Genomic DNA, 15,404 nt, shown 5'->3' on the forward strand with positions numbered 1-15,404 from the left:
ATGTTAGAAAGATAGACGCTTTACTTAGCAACCTATTCCCATTGATATTATGATATTCTATCTGTATCCCACTCATGGTCAAGAAACATATCAATAAAACCTACTGCCAGCTACCACTCATGGCAGCACATTCGTACGTGATCTGAACTTTCTAGTGGCTCTGACGAATCTGTTTTTCCTCTACTTTATTTTCTCAGGGGCTGTAGGCTTCCCTCCTCAGCAACCATGCTGATCCTACCATACTCCTCTTGCCTCACCTCCGAGCACAGCAAACAAGGTTCCCATCAAAACGCCTAGCATCCTGAAGATCCACAGCGGAAACAACGAACTCGGAGGCGATGCAATGAAAACGCTTCAACACGAATTCGAAACCGAAACTGGATTACCCCGGGGCCTGATTCCTTATGTCTTGTTTTACCAGAGGACCTGCTGTCTTCCAGGTCGCAACAGAAATGCCTTTACAGACGTTTATAAAAACAGAATATAGGATATCAGTGAGTTATTCTATTCAAAATTCGTACCAATTCTACAGCACTGTACACATCGAGTGTTTCCATTTTCATCCAGTAACACAAGGATTCGCTTGTTCTTATTAAACAGTTCTCTGAAACTCGCCCCCTTACAGTGACAAGATCCAGGGAACGTGAGTCCAGACGACGTAATCCGCAGCCGATATGAAACTGGATGTTCCTGTGAATCATACCATCTCGGCCGCGGCAACAAGCCATCCGAGGCTTTTGTCCCACGAACGATTCTTATCATAACAACGTTGATCAGCTTTGCTCTGTTCTGAGAACAATGGACCATGTTGCCCTGCACCACCCGCCCCTTCATCTGGGCTCCATCACTCATCCTTTCTCCCTAACGGCCAGACACCCTTCACAACCCCCCAAAGTCCCGGTCCCCCGTCACGTAGACAACCGTCTGCAACACGTGGCTGGCGGACGCACCTGAGGCTGGCCAGCATCAGGTGACACTCGAGCATCCGCCACACTATCTTGGATCACCTCCCGTCCCTCCTCCTCCTTCTCCTCCTCCTCCTCCTCCTCCTCAATGCTGCCTTCATTGTACGTGACGTTTCTTTCACCAGTTTTCATTTACTTCCTTTACTTCCGTTGTTTTCTTCTTGCCCCATCATTCAGTAGCTGGATCACTGTCGCCGACACAGAAACAATAATACCCAGTTATTCGATCACCCGATCCTCATCTGTTTTCTTCTGAATGTGTGTGGGTGACAATAATTCTAAAGGCCGCTACAAACCTGCTCTCAGGTAGGGATCCTGCTCTGTGTGTGTGTGTGTGTTTGTGTGTGTTTGTGTGTGTTTGTGTTAAGGGGCGAGTTACACTCGTGCTGCTTCGACCCTCAATATCAGACTATACTATCTACGTCTTTACTATGTTTGTACACACACACACACACACACACACACACACACACACACACACACACATACATACACACACACGCTCACAAATACACTCACACATACACACACACACACACACACATATATTGACCGACCAACCCCCAGTGGAGGATGAACAGCTGAGTGGACTGTGGACCGACAGCCCCAGTATTCGAACCTATGCAGACTCGACCCCGGGTGTCAGAAAACTGCGTCATGATCGGGAACGTTGAACCGCTATACCATGGGGGTTAATGACATCCACTGGCTAACTGTTACATTGTTCGGAAACGCACTATTCTGCTGTATCCTTTAAATTCTTAGGAACGTGTGTTAGAAAGCACTGACTATACCCGTAAAACACATGTTACCATATTCTAACAGAGTGAAAAGTCATATATGTAGAATCAAATACAATTTACCTAACGAAAAATGCAATATGACAACCACTTTTCTCATATATTCGACAACTATAAAGATTTAACTGTATACATCAATGCTAAGACCTTTCTCGAAATACTGGCGGTTCGTGGTGTACACGAGACAGCTTCACAACACGAACTTGATCATCTACGAGTCACGTCGAGAACTGTCATCCGTAAGACTGATCAGTACTTTGCTCAATTCATCGAGAGAGGGATTATGATAATAATGATAAGAGACGTCATGAATTAAAGAGTATCACAGACACTGTCAGAAATAATATAAACACGAATCTGACGAGAGAGAGGCACATAGTTACACAGGATCACAGGGTGAGTGACGCAAAGAAATATATATATATACATATATATATATATATATATATATATATATATATATATATATATATATATATATATATATATATATATATATATTTCATTTCAAGCTAAAAGTTTGTTTTCTAAATTGTTTCTTACATTTTTCATATGTATATATATGTATGTGTGTGTGTGTGTGTGTGTGTGTGTGCGTGTGTGTGTGTGTGTGTGTGTGTGTGTGTTTATATATGTATATTATCCCTGGGGATAGGGGTGAAAGAATACTTCCCACGTATTCCTCGCGTGTCGTAGAAAGCGACTAGAGGGGACGGGAGCGGGGGGCCGGAAATCCTCCCCTCCTTGTATTAACTTTCTAAAATGGGAAACAGAAGAAGGAGTCACGCGGGGAGTGCTCATCCTCCTCGAAGGCTCAGAGTGGGGTGCCTAAATGTGTGTGGATGTAACCAAGATGTGAAAAAAGGAGAGATAGGTAGTATGTTTGAGGAAAGGAACCTGGATGTTTTGGCTCTGAGTGAAACGAAGCTCAAGGGTAAAGGGGAAGAGTGGTTTGGAAATGTCTGGGGAGTGAAGTCAGGGGTTAGTGAGAGGACAAGAGCAAGGGAAGGAGTAGCAATACTCCTGAAACAGGAGTTGTGGGAGTATGTCATAGAATGTAAGAAAGTAAATTCTCGATTAATATGGGTAAAATTGAAAGTTGATGGAGAGAGGTGGGTGATTATTGGTGCATATGCACCTGGGCATGAGAAGAAAGATCATGAGAGGCAAGTGTTTTGGGAACAGCTAAATGAGTGTGTTAGCGGTTTTGATGCACGAGACCGGGTTATAGTGATGGGTGATTTGAATGCAAAGGTGAGTAATGTGGCAGTTGAGGGAATAATTGGTATGCATGGGGTGTTCAGTGTTGTAAATGGAAATGGTGAAGAGCTTGTAGATTTATGTGCTGAAAAAGGACTGATGATCGGGAATACCTGGTTTAAAAAGCGAGATATACATAAGTATACTTATGTAAGTAGGAGAGATGGCCAGAGAGCGTTATTGGATTACGTGTTAATGGACAGGCGTGCGAAAGAGAGACTTTTGGATGTCAATGTGCTGAGAGGTGCAACTGGAGGGATGTCTGATCATTATCTTGTGGAGGCTAAGGTGAAGATTAGTATGGGTTTTCAGAAAAGAAGAGTGAATGTTGGGGTGAAGAAGGTGGTGAGAGTAAGTGAGCTTGGGAAGGAGACCTGTGTGAAGAAGTATCAGGAGAGACTGTGTACAGAATGGAAAAAGGTGAGAACAATGGAAGTAAGGGGAGTGGGGGAGGAATGGGATGTATTTAGGGAATCAGTGATGGATTGCGCAGAAGATGCTTGTGGCATGAGAAAAGTGGGAGGTGGGCTGTTTAGAAAGGGTAGTGAGTGGTGGGATGAAGAAGTAAGAGTATTAGTGAAAGAGAAGAGAGAGGCATTTGGACGATTTTTGCAGGGAAAAAATGCAATTGAGTGGGAGAAGTATAAAAGAAAGAGACAGGAGGTCAAGAGAAAGGTGCAAGAGGTGAAAAAAAGGGCAAATGAGAGTTGGGGTGAGAGACTATCAGTAAATTTTAGGGAAAATAAAAAGATGTTCTGGAAGGAGGTAAATAGGGTGCGTAAGACAAGGGAGCAAATGGGAACTTCAGTGAAGGGCGTAAATGGGGAGGTGATAACAAGTAGTGGTGATGTGAGAAGGAGATGGAATGAGTATTTTGAAGGTTTGTTGAATGTGTCTGATGACAGAGTGGCAGATATAGGGTGTTTGGGTCGAGGTGGTGTGCAAAGTGAGAGGGTTAGGGAAAATGATTTGGTAAACAGAGAAGAGGTAGTAAAAGCTTTGCGGAAGATGAAAGCCGGCAAGGCAGCAGGTTTGGATGGTATTGCAGTGGAATTTATTAAAAAAGGGGGTGACTGTATTGTTGACTGGTTGGTAAGGTTATTTAATGTATGTATGACTCATGGTGAGGTGCCTGAGGATTGGCGGAATGCTTGCATAGTGCCATTGTACAAAGGCAAAGGGGATAAGAGTGAGTGCTCAAATTACAGAGGTATAAGTTTGTTGAGTATTCCTGGTAAATTATATGGGAGGGTATTGATTGAGAGGGTGAAGGCATGTACAGAGCATCAGATTGGGGAAGAGCAGTGTGGTTTCAGAAGTGGTAGAGGATGTGTGGATCAGGTGTTTGCTTTGAAGAATGTATGTGAGAAATACTTAGAAAAGCAAATGGATTTGTATGTAGCATTTATGGATCTGGAGAAGGCATATGATAGAGTTGATAGAGATGCTCTGTGGAAGGTATTAAGAATATATGGTGTGGGAGGCAAGTTGTTAGAAGCAGTGAAAAGTTTTTATCGAGGATGTAAGGCATGTGTACGTGTAGGAAGAGAGGAAAGTGATTGGTTCTCAGTGAATGTAGGTTTGCGGCAGGGGTGTGTGATGTCTCCATGGTTGTTTAATTTGTTTATGGATGGGGTTGTTAGGGAGGTGAATGCAAGAGTTTTGGAAAGAGGGGCAAGTATGAAGTCTGTTGGGGATGAGAGAGCTTGGGAAGTGAGTCAGTTATTGTTCGCTGATGATACAGCGCTGGTGGCGGATTCATGTGAGAAACTGCAGAAGCTGGTGACGGAGTTTGGTAAAGTGTGTGGAAGAAGAAAGTTAAGAGTAAATGTCAATAAGAGCAAGGTTATTAGGTACAGTAGGGTTGAGGGTCAAGTCAATTGGGAGGTGAGTTTGAATGGTGAGAGGCTGGAGGAAGTGAAGTGTTTTAGATATCTGGGAGTGGATCTGTCAGCGGATGGAACCATGGAAGCGGAAGTGGATCATAGGGTGGGGGAGGGGGCGAAAATTTTGGGAGCCTTGAAAAATGTGTGGAAGTCGAGAACATTATCCCGGAAAGCAAAAATGGGTATGTTTGAAGGAATAGTAGTTCCAACAATGTTGTATGGTTGCGAGGCGTGGGCTATGGATAGAGTTGTGCGTAGGAGGATGGATGTGCTGGAAATGATATGTTTGAGGACAATGTGTGGTGTGAGGTGGTTTGATCGAGTAAGTAACGTAAGGGTAAGAGAGATGTGTGGAAATAAAAAGAGCGTGGTTGAGAGAGCAGAAGAGGGTGTTTTGAAATGGTTTGGGCACATGGAGAGAATGAGTGAGGAAAGATTGACCAAGAGGATATATGTGTCGGAGGTGGAGGGAACGAGGAGAAGAGGGAGACCAAATTGGAGGTGGAAAGATGGAGTGAAAAGGATTTTGTGTGATCGGGGCCTGAACATGCAGGAGGGTGAAAGGAGGGCAAGGAATAGAGTGAATTGGAGCGATGTGGTATACAGGGGTTGACGTGCTGTCAGTGGATTGAATCAGGGCATGTGAAGCGTCTGGGGTAAACCATGGAAAGCTGTGTAGGTATGTATATCTGCGTGTGTGGACGTGTGTATGTACATGTGTATGGGGGGGGTTGGGCCATTTCTTTCGTCTGTTTCCTTGCGCTACCTCGCAAACGCGGGAGACAGCGACAAAGTATAAAAAAAAAAAAAAAAAAAAAAAAAAAAAATATATATATATATATATATATATATATCCCTTTTTATCATACATATTCGCCATTTCCCGCGTTAACGAGGTAGCTTTAAGAACAGAGGACTGAGCTTTAGAGGGAATATCCTCACTAGGCCTCCTTCTCTGTTCCTTCTTTTGGAAAATCAAAAATGGGAGGGGAGGATTTCCAGCCACCTGCTCCCTCCCCTTTTAGTCGCCTTATACCTCACCATTTGTCAGTCCTCCTTTCTACTAATTTCTTGAGCCAGAAGCACTTCAGGTGTCTCTGATAAACCAAATTACCAATGTTTTCTTGGGGAAAGAATCTTTCTTTCTACATGCATAATTAACCAAACTAATAGTCCCCTGACTGCCAATTTCTGACTGCCAGTTTAGAAACAGAACAATAAATCGACAGCAGTTATTCCCTGGAGTGTGTCACTGTGTTGACTTGCTGGCGTTGCCAGAGCCGCCCGATGGTGGCGAACGCCCATGATAAAGGATACGGTCAATCGAAGTCGATTACCTTATATCTACTACGATCATTGTTTGAATGGTTATGGCTGTATCCAGTGTGTGGAGCTGATGCCGTTCACCTCGTTCTAAGGACTCTCCCTCCTGCGCCTAGGGAGGGCAGCGCCCCTGGCGTGGTCATCCGTGAGCCGCGTCACGTGTCCCGCAGGCATATATTGAGCCGCTGCTCCGGCTAGACCCACACTCCACCAACGGCCTCCACGCCAGCACCACCACCCACCACCACGCTGCAGGGAGCAAGGTAGGCGGTACGTCACTGTGCCACCACCAGTGACGGCGGTGGCGCCGCAGGTGTTGGATAACGGGTGCTATCAGTGACAGCAGTGTGGTCACAGATGATGGGTCACAGTGCTACCAGAGAAGCCGGTGATGTAACAGATGATGGGTCATGGTGCCACTAGTGACAATAATGTGGTCACAAGGGATGGTTTGCAGTGCCACAAACATGGCCCCGTTGAAGGCGGCGCACAAGGCGCAAAACACCGGAGCCCTTAGATGGGGGGAGGGAGTAATAAGGGACCCGGAAACAGGAGAAGCACCAGGACACACGGTTACTCTCCCGTGTCCTGGTAACAAGTGGCGTGTCGTGTTGGCAACAGTGTAAGAGAAATTGTCACTAGTGGTGTGTTGAGGTGACACCAACTGGTGTGGTGCTGTCACAGTCCCTGTATAGTGGTAGTACCAGCAATAATGTTGTCAAAGGTGGATTTCAGTGACTCGTGTTTCTGTAAGAAATGGGTTGCAGTGGCACTTGAGAGAGCCAGTGTTGGTGCACGTAAGGACTAGTGTTGGTGCATGTGAAGACCAGGGTTGGTGCATGTGGGGGCCAGTGGTGGTGAGAGTGAAGGCCAGCGTTGGTGCATATGAGGGCCAGTGTTGGTGCACGTGAAGGCCAGTGTTGGTGCACGTTAGGGCCAGTGTTGGTGCACGGGAAAAGCTGTGGCAACACTAGTGCTAGTGTTACATCACGTTTGAAAAGCAGTGTGTCTAATACTGCAGGTCCATGTGTGTACGGTAGCGGGACGATGTTGTCACTAGCGAGGGATAATGCTGTATGAGACGAGGATGATGTTGTCTGGGGCAAGAAAATGTGTTGTCAGGGGCGAGCGTTAGTGTTTGTCATGAACAATGGAGAGCGCTGTCATGGGCGACGATTGTGTTTGTCACAGATGACAGATAGTGTTGTCAGGGGTGACGGGTACTGGTGTCACAGATGAAGAACAGTGTTATCAAGTTTTAGGGATCTGTTGACGTGATGGTACTTTTACGGACGAGGGACAATATCGTCAGGGTCGGGGAAGAGTGTTGTCAGATATGAAGGGGGAGTCCCTTCAAGGGAGAGACATTCTGTTGTCACGGAAGAGGGACTGTTATTAAGGATGGAATGTTGTCACGAGTTAGGAACAGTGTGGTCATGGATGAGGGAAAGCACTGTCGTGGACAAGTGACACTACTGTCACGGATGCAGCAGGCTCTGGCCAGTAAAGTGTCGGTGAGAAGCAGGTTAAGCCCAGCGGTGAGAGTGAGTACCTCCCTACAAGTATCTATGACCAGACTGAGCTCACCGCACGCACCTCTTGCTTGATGAACAAGGCTGTTCTCAGCTGCCACCGCACTACCGAATAATCGGTTCTTGGTTCCTCTGGGTCAGAGTGCAACCTCAAGTCAAGTATTCTCGTATATGTTTCTGTCTGTTCCATTACCGTTTCTCACGTCTCCTGACAGTATACTGAACAGTTGTTCTAGCTTCCTGGTTGGGTTGTCACATATTTTGGTCATTTTGTAACACCGAAAGATTCAACAGGTGTCAGCGAGACGAGGCTTCAAGACGTGGCCACCGTGTTAGATCCCATACACAACACGGCCACTCTACAGGCTTCAGGTGTGTGTGTGTGTGTGTGTGTGTGTGTGTGTGTGTGTGAGGCGACCACTGGGCTAGCGCTAGGCTGGGAGCGACCAGCCCACTTGGCTCCCCCACTCGATCACCTCCGTCGGCCTCTACTATCATTCTCGTCACCGCCTCTTGCAACTTAATCTGCTCTTGACCTACACCGGTGCGGCATTGAACTAGACACAGCCGTTACTATCAGTACCTGTGGTGATGCCTTGGAAAAAAGTGGCCACACAGAAAATGGTGTAAGGTACATAAAAATCCAGTAACTAATCACACTATCCAGATGAGGATGTGAGGATGCATCAGGATGCACAGAAATCAGAGGGGTAGTGGCCTGGCCCAAATAGGCTATCCGTGATTACATATTATATATATATATCATTCTTTTCATTACACTTAGTGCCTGTTTCCCGCGTTAGCGAGGTAGCGCAAGGAAACAGACGAAAGAATGGCCCAACCCACCCGCATACACATGTATATACATAAACGACCACACACGCACATATACATACCTATACATTTCAACATATACATACATATAAATACACAGACATATACATATATACACATGTACATGTCCACACTTGCCTTCATCCATTCCCGTCGCCACCCCGGCCACACATGAAATGGCACCCTCCTCCCCCCGCGCGCGTGCGAGGTAGCGCTACGAAAAGACAACAAAGGCCACCTTCGTTCACACTCAGTATAGCTAGCTAGCATGTATAATGCACCGAAACCACAGCTCCCTTTCCTAATCCATGCCCCACAAAACTCTCCATGGTTTACACTAGACGCTTTACATGCCCTGGTTCAATCCACTGACCACGTCGACCCCGGTATACCACATCGTTCCAATTCACTCTATTCCTTGCCCGCCTTTCACCCTCCTGCATGTTCAGGCACCGATCGCTCAAAATCGTTTTCACTCCATCCTTACACCTACAATTTGGTCTTCCACTTCTCCTCGTTCCCTCCATCTCTGACACATATATCCTCTTTGTCAATCTTTCCTCACTCATTCTCTCCATGTGACCAAACCATTTCAATACATACTCTTCTGCTCTCTCAACCACATTCTTTTTACTACCACACATCTCTCTTATCCTTTCATTACTTACTCGATCAAGCCACCTCACACCACATATTGTCCTCAAACATCTCATTTCCAACACATCCAACCTCCTCCGCACAACTCTATCTATAGCCCAAGCCTCGCAACCATACAACATTGTTGGAACCACTATTCCTTCAAACATACACATTTTTGCTTTCCGAGATAATGTTCTCGCCTTCCACACATTTTTCAGACGCTCCCAGAACTTTCGCCCCCTCCCCCACCCTATGACTCACTTCCGCTTCCATGGTTCCATCCGCTGCCAAATCCACTCCCAGATATCTAAAACACTTCACTTCCTCCAGTTTTTCTCCATTCAAACTTACCTCCCAACTGACATGTCCCTCTTCTCTGTTTACCAAATCATTCCCCCTGACCCTCTCACTTCACACACCACCTCGACCAAAACACCTTATATCTGCCACTCTTATCACCTAACTCATTCAACAAACATTCAAAATACTCACTCCATCTCCTTCTCACATCACTACCACTTGTTATTCCTCCCCATTAGCCCCCTTCACCGATGTTCCCATTTGTTCTCTTGGCTTACGCACTTTATTTACCTCCTTCCAAAACATCTTTCTATTCTCCCTAAAATTTAATGATACTCTCTCACCCCAACTCTCATTTGTCCTCTTTTTCACCTCTTGCACCTTTCTCTAGACCTCCTGCCTCTTTCTTTTATACATCTCCCAGTCATTTGCACTATTTCCCTGCAAAACTCGTCCAAATGCCTCTCTCTTCTCTTTCACTAATAATCTTACTTTTTCATCCCTGCACTCTACACTTTCTAATGTGCCCACCTCCCACGCTTCTCATGCCACAAGCATCTTTTGCGCAAGCCATCACTAATTCCCTAAATACATCCCATTCCTCCCCCACTCCCTTTACGTCCTTTGCTCTCATCTTTTTCCATTCTGCATTCAGTCCCTCCTGGTACTTCCTCACACAAGTCTCCTTCCCAAGCTCACTTGCTCTCACCACTCTCTTCACCCCAACATTCTCTCTTCTTTTCTGAAAACCTCTACAAATCTTCACCTTCGCCTCCAGAAGATAATGATCAGACATCCCTCCCGTTGCACCTCTCAGCACATTAACATCCTAAAGTCTCTCTTTCACGCGCCTATCAATTAACACGTAATTCACTAGCGCTCTCTGGCCATCTCTCCTAGTTACATACGTATACTTATGTATACCTCTTTTTAAACCCGGTATTCCCAATCACCAGTCCTTTTTCAGCACACAAATCTACAAGCTCTTCACCATCTCCATTTCACTGAACACCCCATGTACACCAACTGCCGCATTACTCACCTTTGCATTCAAACCACCCATCACTATAAGCCGGTATCGAATATCAAAGCTACTACGACACTCACTCAGCTGCTCCCAAAACACTTGCCTCTCATGATCTTTCTTCTCATGCCCAGGTGCACAGGCCCCAAAAATCACCCATCTCTCTTCATCCACTTTCAGTTTTACCCTCTATCACATACTCCCACCACTCCTGTTTCAGGAGTAGTGCTACTCTTTCCTTTGCTCTTGTCCTCTCACCAACCCCTGACCTTACTCCCAAGACATTCCCAAACCACTCTTCCCCTTTACCCTTGAGTTTCGTTTCACTCAAAGCCAAAACATTCAGGTTCCTTTCCTCAAACATACTACCTATCTCTCCTTTTTTTTCTCATCTTGGTTACATCCACACACATTTAGACACCCCAATCTGAGCCTTCGACGAGGATGAACACTCCCCATGAGACTCCTTCTTCTGTTTCCCCTTCTAGAAAGTTAAAATACAAGGAGGGGAGGGTTTCTAGTCCCATGCTCCCGTCCCCTTTAGTCGCCTTTCACGACACGCGGGGAATGCGTGGGATGTATTCTTTCTCCACTATCCCAGGTGTATATATATATACATATATATATATATATATATATATATATATATATATATATATATATATATATATATATATATATATATATATTATCCCTGGGGATAAGGGAGAAAGAATACTTCCCACGTGTTCCCTGCGTGTCGTAGAAGGCGACTAAAAGGGGAGGGAGCGGGGGGGCTGGAAATCCTCCCCTCTCATCATTTTTTTTTTAATTTTCCAAAAGAAGGAACAGAGAAGGGGGCCAGGTGAGGATATTCCCTCAAAGGCCCAGTCCTCTGTTCTTAACGCTACCTCGCTAACACGGGAAATGGCGAATAGTTTGAAAGAAAGAATAAATATATACATATATGATTGCCTTAGTACACTTATCATGATTAGATCCTGGTGTTACTCCAGGATTCCTTTACCAAGAGCACCTGCAGCTCCTCGACAATACTACTCCCTTTCGCCAACTGAAGAAGACAGCCTCACCGAAGGTGACTTTTCACTCGCGGCGTAACAACACGCAGGAAAAGTCCGGTAACGCCTGGCTTCTTTTGAATGTCATATCAAATGCTGAATCACCAGTTAACCTTGTACCTCAGTACAGTGTGTTCCCAACCATCATTACTCTTATAACGAGAATGAACACACGATCCCTTACACAGACCAGTGTCGACCCACAGTTCAGTGGAATACGAGGCAACATTCATTTGACCAGCGACATTGTAGCAGGAGATAACCGCGTCCCAGACCACAACACGACTGGTCGCTGGTGGATCGTGTGTCGCTGTCACGACCATCACGGTACGCCTCCATTATCCCCACACCATCAGTCACTAAGCGTCGTGCCAGCTCGAGCGAAACAACGTTGATATGAGTCAAAGAGGAGAGTGAGGGATCATCTGACACCTATACAAGTGGGGGACTGGGGGACCACAGACTCGTATATTTACCCCCATGCTGGTCCTTGTGAGGTCGCTGAGATTCGTAAAAGCAAAGCTAAACCAGAAAATGCTACGTATTTTATTATTTTATTATTTTATTATTATATCAGCCCTACTTTAGCGACCTAAGAGTTTTTAGCATGAAAAGATAAGATCCTCATTTGAATAGCTTTTGGTCTGTCATTTTTCCCGCCCATTCACTTTCAATGAGAGCAAATCATTAAATCACCCAGAAATTAGGTATAATTAATGATCCTCTTCAGGTAGCGCCAGAACCATATATGTCCGGTAACATAACATTTACGGGACGACTTCTGTCATTTGTTTCCTCTGCGACCCGAGGGCCTTCTGGACATATTCGAACCTGAACTCAACGAGTTAACAACACGATCACTCCAGTCTCGGTACAGTTATTACCTCCTTTCAGCTATATGTAACATGAACTGTCCCAGCCTACGCCGTACAACCTCGTCCGGCTTTATGCTTTCTCCAGTGACGTCTTGTCTCCCTCATCTGATTCTGTGCCAATTTCATGAGGCTCTCTCTTTCCCTCCCACACTTACACACCCTCATCCAGCCCTGCTTCCACCCTCCTCTATCTCTGTTCCACCCTCATCTAGCTCTGTGCTAAGCTACTCGATTCTAAACCAATCAAACGTAGGTCTGTGCCATCTTCATCTAGTTCTTTGCCATCCTCATCTAACTCTCTTAGCCCCATCCAAATCTATGCTGCTTTCACACAGCGCTGTGCCAACCTCATCTGACCCTGCGGAACCTCATCGGACTCGAAGCTGCCTTCACCATTTGCTGCAATACCATCTTTCCACAGTTCTGTGCTTTCCTTGAATTTGTGCCACTTTCATATAGCTCTATCCCATCCTTTGGCACCTCTATGCCACTCACACTTCTCAACAACCCTTATATGTCTCTCTGCCACCCTCACTGAGCTCTGGGCCACCGTAATCCGATTCTGTATTACTCTTACATGTCAGTCAGCCATCCTCACCTGGATCTTTGTCACAGTCATCCGATTATTGTTCATCTTAGCCTGGCTCCTCGTCATCCTCACCCAGCACCCTATCACCACCATGACCCTCACTTGCTCCTTACGCCCGCGAGCATCTGAACCACAGTACCCTGGGGATGAGCTACCATCTCCAAGGCTCCATTGCTCTAGCCCAGCCTTAACCGACTCTATGCTATCTCTCACTTGGTTCTAACACTGAGACACCTTTACCATTGCTGTAAGTCACCTTCACTCGGCTCTGTTCAATCCACATCAGCCCTCACCTAGCTCCAAGCTACACCTCATCCTGCATGTATTCCTCACCCGGATATATGTCACCTCTAATCAGTTCTGTTACTCTCCGTCAACTCCTCCATCTCTACCCAGCTCTGCTCCACTCCTACCCGATTCTCTGAAACCCTCATTTGATTACAGCTGTAGTACCTGCACACAGCTCTGTAGCACACCCACAAGAGTCCGTGTCAGCCCATCAACCTCCGCATCATTTCCATCCGACCATCTCTGTGGCACCCTCAAATGGCTGCGTTGCCACCAACCCGTCTGTGACACCGATATCCAGGATCTGTAACACGCCCACCTTGTCTTATGTGTCCAATGTCAGGCTTTGTGGAGGCTTCAACCGGCTGTGTGGCACGTTTAACCAGCTTTGTAGCAGCCCCACCTATCTCTATGGCATCCCCCTCTGGTTCTGTGTCACTCGTACCCAGCTCTATGTGATCCTTATCTGACTCAGCAATAACGGCCCCGGTCTGCTCTGTGACAAATGCGCCCTGATGTATGAAACTACCACCCGAGTCTCTGTATGTCAACCCCCTACCACATCTCCAACAAGCAAACACTAAGCACTGGAGCTGTAGCCTCCATTCCGTTGATGTAAGATGTCACATGACACTAAGTGACGTCAATAGCAAGAACGACCCACTCTTACATCACTCGTAACACAGGCAGGAGGTGGTGGGAGGGATGGGAATTAGGGGACGCTTGACGGAGTTACCTGAGGTGAGGTGGAGGTTAGGACTGGCATGGAGAGAGGGTCTGAAAGTGTGAGTTGTATGTTGAGCTTAGACAAGTTGTATGATGGATGAACAGGTAAGGATCTGTGTAATGTAGTATACAAATGTAGTATACAAATGACGGCGTCTCGACAGAGAAAGAGCGAGACGTGTCCATATGATGGCATGAAGGCGTGACTACTCACAGTATTGGCAGATGATTCGCTTTTCTTTCTTGTCTGATTGTGACACACATTGTGCCCAGAGGATCCAAGAAACCCTGATATAGAAACGAATCTCCAACATCACGAGCACAAAATGATGGTGATAATGAAGGAGACGGGCAAACATGCAGTCTGTTGTGGATGAGAGGGCTTGGGAAGTGAGTCACTTGTTGTTCGCTGATGATACAGCGCTGGTAGCTGATTCGGGTGAGAAACTGCAGAAGCTGGTGACTGAGTTTGGTAAAGTGTGTGAAAGAAGAAAGCTGAGAGTAAATGTGAATAACAGCAAGGTTATCAGGTTCAGTAGGGTTGAGGGACAAGTCAATCGCGAGGTAAGTTTGAATGGAGAAAAACTGGAGTAAGTGAAGTGGTTTAGATATCTGGGAGTGGATCTGGCAGAGGATGGAACCATGGAAGCGGAGGTGAGTCACAGGGTAGGGGAGGGGGGCGAAAGTTCTGGTAGCGTTGAAAAATGTGTGGAAGTCGTGAACATTATCTCAGAAAGCAAAAATGGGTATGTTTGAAGAAATAGTGGTTCCAACAATGTTATTTGGTTGCGAGGCGTGGGCTATAGATAGAGTTGTGCGGAGGAGGATGGATGTGTTGGAAATGAGATGCTTGAGGACAATATGTGGTGTTAGGTGGTTTGATCGAGTAAATAATGAAAGGGTAAGAGAGATGTGTGGAAATAAAAAGAGTGTGGTTGAGAGAGCAGAAGAGGGTGTTTTAAAATGGCTTGGTCACATGGAGAGAATGAGTGAGGAAAGATTGACCAAGAGGATATATGTGTCAGAGGTGGAGGGAACGAGGAGAAGTGGGAGACCAAATTGGAGGTGGAAAGATGGAGTGAAAAAGATTGTAAGCGATCGGGGCCTGAACATGCAGGAGGGCAAAAGGCGTGAAAGGAATAGAGTGAATTGGAACGATGTGGTATACCGGGGTCGACGTGCTGTCAGTGGATTGAACCAGGGCATGTGAAGCGTCTGGGGTAAACCATGGAAAGTTTTGTGGGGCCTGGATGTTGAAAGGGAGCTGTGGTTTCGGTGCATTATACATGACAGCTAGAGACTGAG

At 46.0% G+C, this 15,404-nt stretch overlaps 1 protein-coding gene across 1 annotated transcript in view; it reads left to right on the forward strand.

Moving 5' to 3' along the window:
* The first annotated feature begins 6,337 nt into the window (after positions 1-6,337).
* The window catches only part of LOC139760498 (uncharacterized), a 34,266-nt gene continuing 25,199 nt past the window's right edge, over positions 6,338-15,404 (forward strand). Inside the window, exon 1 of the mRNA XM_071683784.1 lies at positions 6,338-6,497. The gene's annotated coding sequence lies outside the window, so the exon portion shown is untranslated. The remainder of the gene's footprint in view (positions 6,498-15,404) is intronic.

This window comes from Panulirus ornatus, chromosome 37, assembly GCF_036320965.1.
Source record: "Panulirus ornatus isolate Po-2019 chromosome 37, ASM3632096v1, whole genome shotgun sequence".
Classification (NCBI taxonomy): Eukaryota; Metazoa; Arthropoda; class Malacostraca; order Decapoda; family Palinuridae; genus Panulirus; species Panulirus ornatus.